The sequence below is a fragment of the Zingiber officinale genome, chromosome 3B (assembly GCF_018446385.1).
Source record: "Zingiber officinale cultivar Zhangliang chromosome 3B, Zo_v1.1, whole genome shotgun sequence".
NCBI classification, from domain to species: Eukaryota; Viridiplantae; Streptophyta; class Magnoliopsida; order Zingiberales; family Zingiberaceae; genus Zingiber; species Zingiber officinale.
The window spans coordinates 112,130,483-112,145,448 of record NC_055991.1 but is presented as its reverse complement, the minus strand read 5'-3'; the positions used below and the strand labels follow the sequence as shown (position 1 = coordinate 112,145,448).

At 37.3% G+C, this 14,966-nt stretch overlaps 1 long non-coding RNA gene across 1 annotated transcript; it reads left to right on the top strand.

Moving 5' to 3' along the window:
• The first annotated feature begins 12,499 nt into the window (after positions 1-12,499).
• On the top strand, positions 12,500-13,197 carry LOC121968519. The gene is made up of 3 exons (XR_006108193.1): positions 12,500-12,644; positions 12,749-12,827; positions 12,965-13,197. It is a non-coding gene; the product is annotated as an uncharacterized LOC121968519 (long non-coding RNA).
• Positions 13,198-14,966: the final 1,769 nt, after the last annotated feature.

Genomic DNA, 14,966 nt, shown 5'->3' with positions numbered 1-14,966 from the left:
TTGTTGTGCCCAAGGAAAAAGAGGAAAAGACAAACGAGATCTTTATGTCAAAGCAAGTCGTGATGAAACTAGATTTGGTTGTGAGGCTAAAATGAAGATTAGCAATCGGAGAAAAAGCAAGTTTACTGTGGTGCAATTTGTTAAAGAGCATAATCATTATCTCTCAAGTCCAAACAAAACTCACCTCTATAGAAGTCATAGAAATATATCTTTTTCTGCAGCGAGATAGATTGAGATTGCAAGTGATGTGGGAATCCCCCCAAAAGCATCTCATGATTTTATGGTGAGACAAGTAGGTGGGAGGGAGAATCTAGGATTTATTCCTGAGGATTACAAAAACTACTTGCGATCCAAAAGAACAATAAATATGAGACTTGGGGATACAGGAGGTGTATTGGAGTATTTGCAGAAAATGCAGTTTGATGATCTTAATTTTTTTTTATGCTATTCAAGTTGATGAAGATGATTTGATTACTAATATTTTTTGGTCTGATGCTAAGATGAGAGATGATTATGCTAATTTTGGAGATGTTGTTTGCTTTGACACAATCTACAGAAAAAACAATGAAGGTCGGCCAATTGCGTTGTTTGTGAGTGTTAATCATCATAAACAATCGATACTTTTTGGTGCTTCTTTATTATATGATGAAACTATTTTGACTTTTGAGTGGTTGTTTAATACATTAACTAAAGCTATGGGCGAGAAAAAACCAACTACTATTCTTACATATCAAGATGCAACAATGGCAAAGGCATTAGCTTCTAGATGACCTGAAACACATCATCGTTTGTGCATTTGGCACATTTATCAAAATGCCGCCATACATTTGAGTGGGTTTTTTTTCTCAGTTTAGAGACTTTGCTAAAGATTTTGCCGCGTGTGTATATGATTTTGATGAAAGGAAGATTTTATTTCAGCATGGAACATGATGTTGGCCAATTATGCACTTGAAGACAATGATTGGTTGAGGCGCATGTATAACATAAAGGAAAAGTGGGCTTTAGTATATGGACGGCAAATGTTTTGTGCAGATATGACTACAACCCAAAGAAGTGAGAGCATGAATAGTATTGTGAAAAAATATGTCACTTATAAACACAAGTTTTTAGACTTCTTCAATCACTTCCAAAGACTCCTTGATGATCGTCGATATGAGGAATTAAAAGCTGATTTCAGATCAAGTACAACTATTCCATATTTGATGTTTCCAATTGAGATTTTAAAGCATGCTAGTGAAATTTATACTCCTGAGGTATACAAGTGTTTTCAACAAAAGTGGTGCTTATCTCTTGATTCTAGTCTTGAAATTTGTGAGGATGTTGATACATTTACAAAATATAAAGTTACTCCTCACAAAAAGAGAAACCATCATATAGGTACACTTGATAAGAAATCTGAAAAAATTGAGTGTAGTTGCAGAAAATATGAATTTGCTGGAATTTTGTGTTCTCATATTCTGAAAATATTTACGTGGAATAATATCATGAAGATCCCAAGTCAGTATGTACTGAAAAGGTGGACAAGAAAAGTAAAAATTGGATATTTTGGAATTAATGATTCAATTACTAACAATGCTAGTTTGGATCCAAAAGTACTTCAAAACATGCGATACAAAGATTTGTGTGGGTTGAATGTTCAGTTGGTTACCAAGGCAGCAGAAAGAGATGACACTTACAAGGTTGATAAAGATGTTATGTTGAGCTTGTGTAAGATGGTGGATGATAAGTTACAAGTTAATGAATCAAATATCCAACAATCAAAAGTGAGCCAAGAATCTTGGGAATTTGATTATGGTGAAGGGAACTCTACTGGAGTGAAAGAAATTAAAACCAAGAAGAAAACAGTCTCAAGTAAAAGGTTGAAAGGTGGGTTAGAGAAGATTTCAAGGGAAAAAAAAACATCGAGTAAAACAAATCAAGCTTCAACGATTATAATGGCTTCTGCTCCATAACTTCCAAATTTTTATTTATTTGGTATTATTTGTTGTTAAATTTGAACAATATATACACAGGGTGTAGATCAGACTATTTCCAGCATGACCATTGTACAATATGACCGGATCAATCAGCAAGTTGGTATTTGTTTTATTGGGACCAAATATGTAGCTAGAGGGGGGGTGAATAGCTCGGCGCGATCTCGTGCTCGTCGTTGCTTGTTTCTTCAAAGATATGCAGCGGAAAATACAAAGAAACAAAATACACAACACTAACAAGAGGATTTACTTGGTATCCACCTTATAAGAGGTGACTAATCCAATGATCCACACACTCACGCACCCTCCACTAATAAAACACTCTTTTACGGTAACTACCGAAGGCGGAGAAGCCCTACAAGTTCACACTACAAGAAGAAAGGGAAAGGGAACAAAATACAAGCAAAAACTTACAAGTTTGCACGAGAAAATCCTAACCCTAGTTTTCTTTCTCTTGCTGTAGATCCGCCTCTTGACTTGGAAAAACCTCCAAGAACTTCAAGAACTGGCGGTGAGAACTCTGTGGAGAAGATCTGGAAGCGCTGTGAAGATCGGAGCTGAGAATCGTGAGCTCTGGAGGTTCTACCGAAGACGAACGCACGCCAACAGCTATATCCTGTGCCAACGGTCAAATCCCGATCGATTGGATTGCTCCCAATCGATCGGGGAGGCTTTGGATCGATCGGTCGATCGATCCAGAGTGCCTTTGTGCTCTCTGAAATTGCCTGGATCGATCGGCCGATCGATCCAGGGCTTATTGCGAAAAATCGCAGCTCCCAATCGATCTCCCGATCAATTGGAGGCTCCCAATCGATCGGCTGATCGATTGGGAGGCCTTCTGTTCGCGCGACACTTCTCCCCAATCGATCCACCGATCGATTGGGAGAAGGCTTGTTGAGGGGACTCTCCCAATCGATCGATCGATCGATTGGGCATGAGCCAATAGATCGGTTGATCGATCCAGCCCATGTAAGACTTGCCAAATCAAGTCCAAACGTCCCTCAAACCAACATCCGGTCAACCATGACCTATTGGTACATCATGCCTAGCATCTGGTCACCCTTGACCTGCTAGGACTCCCTTACCAAGCGTCCGGTCAATCCCTTTGACCCACTTGAACTTCCACCAGATGTATGGTCAACCTTGACCCATCTGGACTTCCTCGTGCCAAGTATCCGGTCAATCCCTTTGACCTACTTGGACTTCCCAACACCAGATGCCCAATCATCCTTGATCCATCTGGATTTTCCTCGTGTCAAGTATCCGGTCAATCCCTTTGACCTACTTGGACTTCCCAACACCAGATGTCCAATCATCCTTGATCCATCTGGATTTTCCTTACCTGTCTTCACTCACCAGGGCTTCCCTTCTGCATAGCTTCACTCACTAGGACTTCACGTCTGCCCGACTTCACTCACCAGGACTTCTCTTCTGCCTAGCTTCACTCACCAGGACTTTCTATACTGCCTAACTTCACTCACTAGGTCTTTCACCTGCCTTCACTCACCAGGATTTTCTTCCTGCCTAGCTTCACTCACTAGGACTTTCTAGTCAAGTATCCAGTCAACCTCGACCTATTTGACTCTCCTTCACAATCACACCACATGAACAATTGCACCTGCAACCTCCATGTTTTGTCTCCATGTATTGTCAAACATCAAAACTCAAACATCAAGACTCGAGCTTCACTCAATTCAAGCTCAGTCAACCAGGTCAACCTTGACCTAGGGAATATTGCACCAACATGTTTGACTTATCTTAATCTAAGAGAATTTATGTTATAACTATCTAAAACTATATTTTATGTTTTTTTGTTTTAGCCTATAAATTCCGTGCCAACAATTGGTAGCTCCGTTGATAGTGTTAGTATGACCGAGACTCAATTCTCATCATTATTGGCATCACAACTTTCTCAGGTATTTATTTTTAATACAAGTTCATAATCTTTCATTAGATGACCTAATTTAATACTGGATGAGTTTAATCAATCCATAAATTGACTCGTATAAGAGATTTGGGCTCCAATCAGTGTGCTCTAGATGAGTTTAATGCTTTTCTTGATGGGCTTTATAATGCTTGCTACCTGGATTGGATCACAAATTGACTCGTATAAGATTTTTGTGTTCTAATCCAAGTAGCAAGCAGTTGTGGCATCTGAAAGGTTTCTTTCTTAAAAGAAGCTCATCTAATTATTTCTTTAAGCTCCATTCCATGTTGAAATATAAAAAATTCTTTTAATTTTTTTTTTGTTTCAGTATTGTTAATTTTTAATCTTAACTTCTGTTTTGTCTATAACATGGCCTTGGAACATGTAATCAACTGAGGTGTCCAAGTCCTGGGAAAACTAGCAGTAAACATTATATCTGGTTCTGTTTCTGGGACTTGAAGTCTCTGTATTTCAGGATGGGTTAAATGCTTTACTTGATGTGCTTTATAATGCTTTACTATTATACTGCTTTTGACTTATTTTTGACTTGATAATGTTTTACTATTATGTCATAGGTGCATCAATCATCTCATCTTGGTTAATTTCTGACAAATTACATGGAATAATGCTACAAAAGGTATGGTGACTTTTTTCCTTCGGTTTGGTGATTAAAGTGTATGTAATGCTATAATTTCAAGTTTTGTGTATTTTGTAGGTTTTTGTAAGCTGGAGATTTTTGATGGGCTGGATTTTGTGAAAACTTATAGATGAAGAATCAAAATCGTGGTGGAGCTAGTTTGAGTTTACTTCTTTAGTGTTAAACTAAAGTTCATGTTGATTTGTTTGTAAAGATTTGGTTTGGTTGTCAGGATTTTAGTGTGAATGTATTGATGTGGGATGTGCATTTGATCTTGTGATGACATTTGATCTTGTGTGAAAAAACTATTGATGTATTAATATTTGTAACTTTTTTGTCACCCAAAGTTGATGTATTTGTCCACTTCTGAGAATTTTGATTAAATGAATAGGGAGCTGTTGATGTTTTAAGTTGCTGGGTTGAACAAACAGCCTGTAGAATTTTTATTAAATGAATAGGGAGCTGTTGCTGGAACAGATGGTTCATCCTTTGATTTAATCATCCTTTGGGAGGTTGCCTCTTGGATTGCAGGTTACGGCATGAAATGCAGAAGTATCTGTCTCTTGAATTAGGGGTTTTTTCTTTTTTTTGTAACCTTAAGGTTCCAAAAAAGTTTGAATATGAACTCCTATTTATTGCAGTGTGAGAACATGGCAGCCTGATCGCGAGCAACCTTATGAAGAAAATCTAAGCATGCATGCGCAGGTGGTTAATAGATAGGAAGAAACCATAGCAACTATTTCTGTTCTACTTGCCTAAAATCTCGATCATACAAACATTTCAATATCTTCCCTAGTATCCATTTGCAATCATCCAAATTTGTTGAACCATCAGAGCTCTTCAAGCAATACAATTGATGCAGATCAACAAGCCCCTCCATTGTATACTTTTTTACAATCAAGTAAGGGATGATTACAAAACAAGAGTTCAAATCAGGAAATCAACATTAAAAATCAGTAAACAAGCATTAAAAGAAATGGAATATAAACAGATTTATCTTGCAGACGCTCAACCACAAAATTAGCTATCTCCATTGGAATTACTTTGAAAGAATGACAAGCCACATCATAAACTGCAGCAACAACCTTTTTTTCAAACTTTCTCATCATAATCCAACACTCTGTCAGACAGTGCTTCTGGAAAAAATAGGCATCATATTTCAATACCATCAAATGTTAGCAAAACATAAGTAGATGATAAAAATTATTAACTACTGTCAGAATCCATGTCTGCGACAATTGTGCATGGGTCTGAGTAACATAGGTTTCGAGATCAATTAATAGAACCATGACCATTCCATAAAGGCAATGCCATTAATACAATGTCATAAGTGTCACATAAGCGTCACACAATTTAGAATTACATCACAATATCAAATTACATGAAAAAATAAATTACATCAACCACATACTCATCATCACAATTGAAATACATACAACTACAATGATAACAACTCTAAATTTCCTATTCAATGAACATATTTCATCACTCAATTGCATAATTACATGATTGTTGCTCCCATCATCCAGAACATCATTGTATTCACCTGCACCTCCGTAACTAGTATCTTTCTTCAATTCATTGATCTCTAACTTTAATTTTTTGTTATTCATCTTCAACTCATTAATAATTGTCTTACTTCTCTCTGACAATTCTGGATCATGCCATAAGAAGAAGCCACACCCCTTTTGCTCAATTTCAAATCAACTTAATCAAAACTCAATAATTTAAAAACTCACAATACCTTGTTGATATAACGAAAACTTACTCTATATTTTGGACATGAAAAAAATCGTCTTCCTGGATTAGATTCCGTCCATGATGTTTGGAGAGTAGCTCATAACCCACAATAACATAAAATGTGGGAAGTGTCACATTGCTCATCATTCATACATCTTCGAGTGAAAGATGATGCTGATGAAGAGCCAGCTGCCATGATTTTCTTTCCTTGTACCTGAATAACACCAATATGTAAAAAAAAAGACATAAATTAGATTAAAGCATATAATTTTGGGAGAAAAAAAGCGATCAACAACCCTCCAAACTTACATAAAATGCCTCAATTCAGTCTAAGAATGTCATGCTCAACAAGTCAAAACCATCATGTAAAACCTTTAAGTAACTTACACTTGCTGCCATTTGCATGAATTTTATTTTACACTCACACGAGCTAAATATGAAAGGGTATGTACAAAACATTTTGGACTTGCTATGAATCAGATAATCAAATTAAGATATTTAAAAAATAGCAACTCAAGGGGCATTTAACATGAATTGTAATACCTTAAACTAAATCAACTATAGTTTAAAGGATTTGCTTCTGAGAATTGGCCGGCAAAGTACAAAATCACTAGTAACTACAATAATTAAACTTGTGGAAATCAAGTAGCAATTGTAACACAAAAAAAAAAGAAACTGAGAAATGGAAACAGATTAAATTGTGCTTCATCATAATTTTTTTTATTTATGTAAATTAATCATTTGGACAGCTTCATCAAAAAAACATTAAATTGGGCAATAAAACTTATTGTGAAACCATGAGCAGTAAATAGCTATTTGTTTGACTGATAAACTATTAGCACCCTAATTCACTACTGATACTAATTATTTTTTTACAAAAAAACCAAAAAAAATTAGAGAGTTTGGACATGTAGGAAATCATCGAACAAGACTCGAGCTTTTAGAGACCATACTTATTTTTATTCAGGACCCGAGCTTCAACGATTGTAAGTTCCTCGCTTTCTTCCACACGATCCGCCCAGGGAGGGAGGCCGTCGGAGATCGCAGAGCTCCAGGGAGGGAGGTGGCGTTCGGGAAGACACTGGAGGAAGGTCGCCGAGGACGTCGGTGACGCAACAGGGAAGTTGTTGGAGGCCCCTGGAGGTCGGCGACGCAGCAGGGAGGTCACTGGAGGACGACGTTGGTGGAGGAGGCCGCAAGATGTCACTAGAGGCCGCGATGAGGGAGACGGCTGCGGAAGCGGTGCTAGAGAAGGAAACATGAGTCTAGGGTTTTTTCGGCTTCGGCTTCGGCTTGAGTGACGCTGGAGTTCGAGAGAGGTTTTTGGGGCTGGGGCGCGTGCACGCGCTTTGCACATGAGGGAGTTTTATACCAGTGGTGTGGTCCAGGGGGGACTAGGGATTTCGGGTCTAGAAGATCCGCCCCGCATATTGCCAAGAGACTCTTTATCTCTCTAGGATTTTACCATGCTAAGAAGCCTCCACGCTTTGGGAACCTCACTATGCTAAAAAGCTGTCATGCTTCTGAGACTTCCACTACTTAATATGTTAGGATTTTCATTACCAAATGTTCAATCTTCATTAACCTAATTAGGCTTCCATGACCAAGTATTCAGTACTCATTGAACTACCTAAACTTCCATGTCAAGTATCTTGTCTTCATTGATCTATTTGGAATTCCTTCATATGTTAGAAATTTAGTCTCATATGACTTACTTGGACTTTCATCTCTTGTCAAAAATGCATGTTGGTGCAATTGACCTCTAGTTATTGACTAGATTGATCAACCTCAAGTTGACTCGAGTTAAGTTTTGATATTTGATCGATATATTAATTGGTTAAGTAAGAAGTCTAAATGGATCATAATTGATCGGACACTTGATTGTTGAAAGTTTAAAAGGAGTTGGTAAGACGAGAAGTCCAAGTGGATCACGATTAACTTAACATTGGGTGATCAGAAGTCTAACATGGAGTTGGTCCAAGGTGAGAAGTTTAAGTAGATCACAATTGACCAAATACTTTATTGTTAAAAGTCTAATAAGAAGTTGATAAGAGTCAAGTCCAACTTAGTCATGAAGGACATAACACTTGGCAATGAGAAAAGTCTAACATGTCATAGTTGACCGAATGTTAGACACGAGATGAGAAGTCCAAACAAGTCAAGGAAGACCGAATGTTTGACAATGACGAAGTCTCGACAGATCAAAATTGATCGGACTTTGAATAGAAAAAGTCTCGACAGGTTATGATTGATTGAATGTTGAGCAAAGGAAGTCCTGATAGGTTGAGGTTAACCGGATACTAGGCAATGTGAGAATTCAACCTTAGTAATGCGGAAACAAGAATATTAGTCGATTGATAAAGTTTACCAATAAACAGATGAACCCTAGGCCCTAAATTTGAAGTTTGAATGGGTAAAGGGGGTTTGCTGCACAATCAGACAATTGATGAGTTTAATCAATTGACTAGTAGACATACCATTGATGGAATTGAACAAATTAATGATTGATGACACTGTAGTAACAAACAAGAAGTTTGGAACTCGATTGTTTAACTTGATTGGTCATAATTAATTAAATGCTAGGGTTAGTAATCGACTAATATTTATTGTTTGTTTGAGCGAACAAAAAGTTTGGAAATCAACTGTTTGACTCGATTAGTCATGATCATTCAACTGGTAGGATGAGCAGTCGATTGATGCTGAGGTGGATGAAGCCATGGAATTGATAGGTCAGAGCAACGGTCAAAAATATAAAGGATATGGGAGAGGCAATCAACTGATAGCTGAAATCAGCCTAATAACTATCCTATAAAAGAGGGGGTCAAGAAAAATTGAAGGAGTTACTCACTCCTCTCTAGCTCGCATTGGTCCCAACAATTCGGTCTACCTTGACTCAGCTTGCACATTCACTATATATCAACACATATTGAACTTTGCAACTGTCAAATGTCTAATTAACCTTAACCCACTTGATCTTTTCCCTTATCAAATTTTTATTGGACTTTCTGTACTATCAAATATCTACTCAACCTCGACTCATTTTGATTTTATCCACTGTTAAGTATATCAATGTTGATCTACTCTACTATTCAAATCTTGCTCAAATATCAAAACACAATCTATACTGTAATCAATCTTCAATACGGGTTGATTGTACCAACAAATTGCCACCACGACTATCAAAAAATGAAAAATGATTAACCAAACTGGATAACGTCGAGCCTGGAATGACTGGCCTGGCCGTACGGAAGTTTTCCACCGGGCACTAGGATAAATCGAGAAGCGCTCGCAGCGGGCAGCCCAGGCGCCCAACATCCTTTAGTTGCGTGCCCCATTTGGAGGAAAAATTTCTATAAATTCATCATAACTGAAGCTTGAACCGCGGATACTTGGGTGACAACCTGGATGCCCTGCCGCTGCACCATAGCTCCGGGGGTGCCACCACGACTATCAATGTGGCAAAAAGGCGATTCGCTCGCCCCCAGCGCCCCCACCAACCCGTCCCTAGGCCAACACAGAGGAGGTAAATCACGGGTGGCTACTAGCCATTAGTGCAAATGGCCAAGACATGGGGGAGGTTATGCTCGGTCACGCTGAGTTTCGATCCCAAGACCTCATGTAGTAACATCCCATACCTTAACCATCGCACCGTCCCGAGGGGGCGCCACCACGACTATCAAGGATCTACATGTTGTGGGGATCCTAATGAAGGTACAATGAGCAACGTTAGTCATGGTGATCTCATCTGTACCTTGATGCTAAATGATTCTCGGATGGTTTAGCTAATGAGGAGGAAGACAATATTGAAGAGGGAATGAGAGGCAACGACTATGGAGGTGCCAACACTGACACTGGTGGTAAAAGGTAGAACCGTCATCCTAGCGGTTCCTTGGCCCCGGTCCTATAAGATTTTAGAGGGAATAAATCACGGTTAATACTGGACAGGATAGGTGACTGGGGGTTGAAGGAATTTTTGGCGCAGCAGACCAGGGTTTTATCCCCGAGTGCAACTGGCGACCTTCGACCCCACGACTTCAGTGGTAAGTTGCAGACACCTAACCAGCTGATCCAGCCCGTGGGGGCACCAACACTGCCACTGGTGATGACCTTAGAGAGAGAGAGAGAGAGAGAGAGAGAGAGAGAGAGAGAGAGAGAGTGTAGTGAGTAGGAGTAGAATTATCGAATTTTGAAGTTTAAAGTAGGTTTTTTTTTCCGTCTTAGGAGTCAAACTTGGGTGGGAAAGGGAATAAGGTCTTGTTTATGGCTCATTCCAGGTTGGCATGCATGATAAATCGGCTATTGAGTTTGTAAGATCCGATTAATTAAGTTTAGAGATGACTGATTTGGTTTTATAAAAAAAAATTTATTGATGATTAGAATAAATTCAAAATGTAAGATGAATATGTGTGACGAAAGATAATTTGTTGGTTCCTAGTGCCCTCGTTAATTTATTTCTTGATCAACACGGAGAAGGTAAATTATGAGTGACTATTAGTCATTAGTGTAGATGACTAAGGTATAAGAGAAGACATACTCAGATACGTTGAATTTCAATCTTAAAATCTTATATGATAATATTTTATATTTTAACCATCTCACCGTCTTGAGAGATAACTAACATGCATAAGTGGTGGCATAAAAAAGACGAATATGCTCACCCCCAACACCCCCGTCAATCCGTCCCAGGGCCAACACGGAGGAGGTAAATCACGGGCGACTATACTAGCCTTTGGAATAGTGACTAGCATGCATAAGTTGTGGCAAAAAGGTGAATACGCTCGCCCCCAGCGCCCCCACCAACCCATCCCAGGGCCAACACGGAGGAGATAAATCACGGGCGACTACTAGCCTTTAGAATAGTGACTAGCACATAAGGGAGGCATTTATCTCGGCTTTGCCGAGATTCGAACCTCAGACCTCATTATGACAACACTTCATGTGCTAGCCACTAGATCCATCCGAGGGGACGACTAGCATGCATAAGTTGTGGCAAAAGGCGAATACGCTCACCCCCAACGCCCCCGCCAACTCATCCCAGGGTCAACACGGAGAAGGTAAATCACGGGCGGCTACTAGCTTTTAGAATAGTGACTAGCACATAAGGGAGGTATTTACCTCGGTTTTGTCGAGATTCGAACCCTAGACCTTATTATGATAACACCTCATGTGCTAGCCACTAGATTCATTCGAGGGGACGACTAGCATGCATAAATGTTCTTTAGCGAGGTGGCATTAGACTTTATCATTTTGATGGTTGCGAGTAGAAGGTGAAATTTATCATGCATTATATGTAAAATAAAAAAAAATGTGTTAGGTTTGAAAATTTAAAAAATAATGTCTGGTTTAAAATGCATGTAAAGGTTTCGATTGATTAATTAACTGAAATGGATTATTAATTAATTTAGCATAATGGTTAGCACTTTTTCATTACCTTAATTCCTTTTGCTAATATTTCTAAAAGGTAAAGCTTTTCTACGGACACTTAAGATCTCACTAAAATATTTAAACCTGAGAATATTTAGTAAAATATTTTAACTAAATTGATTGAGCAAGACTCGCTCTACCCAATCACTTGACCATACCATTTGGACTACTCGAAATAAATGACCTATCTTACTCACCCAACTAATCATCCATTTATCTTGTTGGGTGTGACCGGACAAGCCAACTCATTTGGATTAATTGACCATTTGACTTGATTGCAACATCTGAATTATTTAACTTGTTTGACTTACCCATACTAACTTGTCCAATCAGACTCACTAACCCATTCAAACTCAAAGACTCATTTGAATTGGTCAATCCATTTGAATCCAAAAGCTTGTCTTAGTTTGCTTGGTTTGTTTGAATTGATTTGACCCAATTCACTTAGTTTTTTTTTGTCCTTGACTAGGCGGTTCGATTTCAAAATTAGTTGGATTGAAGGCCCAAAACTTAATTATAGATGTTATTTTTTAAAAATAAATAAATAAATAAATAGGCCTTAAAGATAAGCTCAAGCAAATAATTCAATAATAATGTAGTCTAAGTGGCATATATATGCAGGGCCGAACAATTAATGTCGACTGAGACGTACTTCTCAAAACCAATCCATTAGATCCGGTCTATTCTAATAAAAACTTCAAAAAAATGTTTATAAAAACTAAAAAAAAAATAGTATCTTCATTTGTTTTAAAAATAATTTCAAGTATAGAATTAAAAATCTCGGACAGGATTACTTAATCCCCTCATCCAGATCTGCCTCTGTACAAACCAAACGTCTTCATTTCCCCCTGCTCTGTGCTTCCTTCTTAATTATATTCAGCTCATCTCTAAAGCTTCCCCAAAAGCTCTGCCATGAGTAGCCCGAAGGGTGGCACGGCTCAAGGTGATGCATCAACTTAATTACTGCTCTTCATGTTCGGTCCATATCGATCAATTAGAGCCAGTTCTCATGCGTTTGCTTTCATATGTGATATTATGATCATGAAGGGCCGCCTGTGATGGTTGCCCCACAGTATGCTGCTGCTCCATCATCATCAGGAAAAACTTCCAGGTTTCTTGAACAATGGTTGGTACCTTCACCTTTAATTTCCCTATTTGTCTCTAATTGGCCAGAACACTTTGATCTGGAAGGAAATTAATCAGAAAGAAAAATCATAGATTTATATATCGTTGATATATGGATACATGCTGATTTGACTGCAGCGTCTCTTTATTGTGCTTTTGCTGCATCTTGGATGGGTGCTGCTGCGACCCCTCGGCACTTCTCGTCTTCTGATCATGCTCTTTTACTGCCCCTTTCTTTTTTTTTTCTTTTTTTTTTTTGTTCAGCTTCAGAATTGTGGAGTCTGTTGATTGATGATGAATTATAAAGAATACACGCTACTGTTGGGTTCAGGAGGGCGGCCATGTTATGCTGAGATTGTTGCATAAAAGACAAAAATGAAGTTTTGTTAAAATTACTGGATTATAATTTTCTAATATATATATATATATATATATATATATATATATATATATATATATATATATATAATTTTATTACAGTTAGGCCTAACCCCGGACCGGGTTCGATCGGGACCTGACCTGGGCCTGTAACTAGGTCAATTGGCCAGTTACCCGTTGACTCGGGTTGTCGGACCAATTACGGTTCCAAACCCTCAAAAATTGATGGACCGCCGGTTGGACTCGCCGGTTCAACATTTTTGAACCACCGGTTAATTGGAGGTTCCTAGTCACGTTGAAATCATCGGTTAATCGACGGTTCCAAGCCGTTTTGGGGGGATATTTTTTAAATATTTTTTCAACGGTTAAGATCATTTGATCATTTTTAAATTAATGACTATGATTTAGTATTCGTTACTATCCAAACTCTATAAATAGAGAGTTCATTTCATCATTTCCACACTTATCTTCTTTTGTTCTCATTCTCAATTTCGCATTCTCTACATGTTTTCGACTCCAAGTCTCTATTTCTATGCACTTTAATTTTCAACTTCCAACTACAATGGAAGGAGACCGTCGAGGTTCATCATTTCGATCTTGGAGAGGAAAGGAAATAGCGAATCTACACGAAGACTCCAATATTCAATCCATCGATGATAAGAATGAGGATCTTCTGACATCCGAAACATAAAGAAGTACGGATGCAATTACTTCTAAGGTTCAAAATTCCTCCTCTAAAATCTTCTATTTTCACTAAACATTTTGAGAATGCCACTTTTTCATTGGGAGAATTGCGTACAAAATGTAAGCACTGCAATGCTTCCTACAAATTTCAAGTTGGCGGGAGCTATGAGTTGTTGAGACACCATATAGAAATAAAGTACCCGATGGAATATAGACTCAACCGTTCTTAAATATAATTATTTAGGTTTTCTTCAACTAATGGTAATACTGATTCTAGTTTATTTTTATATTCTGATAATAAATTAAGAGAATCATTAGCTGAATTTATTTTTTAGAATATATTTCTTTTAGTTTTGGATCTAAGTGTACACTTAAAGATTTTTTAAAGAATATCTTAATTTAGGTGTTAAATGTGTTCCCAGGACTACTGTTACTCGTATAATTTAAAAGAAGTAAAAAAAGAATTTAATTGATGAATTTAGTACTCAAATAATAAAGTTTCTTTATCTTCGGATATTTAGAGTGATAATTGACAAATACATTTAGGGTGCGTTTGGTTCGGGGTTATTCTTGATAACCTTGGTTATCCATCCAAGGTTATCAACAAAAACCTTGTTTGGTTTAGGTATTCGATGATTCCCGAGTAATATTCCATGCCCGACACGTCAGCAAAAGGGTCATGCAGTCCGGAATCGGAAAACCTCAAAAAACTAAGGTTTTTCTTGATTCCGGGGTTAACGAATTTTTTATACCAAAAATACCCTCCGATAAGAAAAAACATGGAAAAAAGAGAAAAAATGTAAAAAAATATATTAAAAAATGTATAAAAAAAAAAATTGTTTAAAATTTTTTTACATTTTTAAAAATATTTTTTTTAAAAAAATATATAAATTTTTAAAAAAAATTAAAAAAATAAAAATTTTAAATTTATTTTTAAAAAAATTATTTTTTAAAAAAATATATAAAATTAAAAAAAAAATTAAAATTTTTTTTAAAAAAATTTAAAAATTTTTAAAAAATTTAAAAATTTTTAAAAAATTTAAAAGTTTTAAAAATAAAAAATTTATAAAAATTAAAA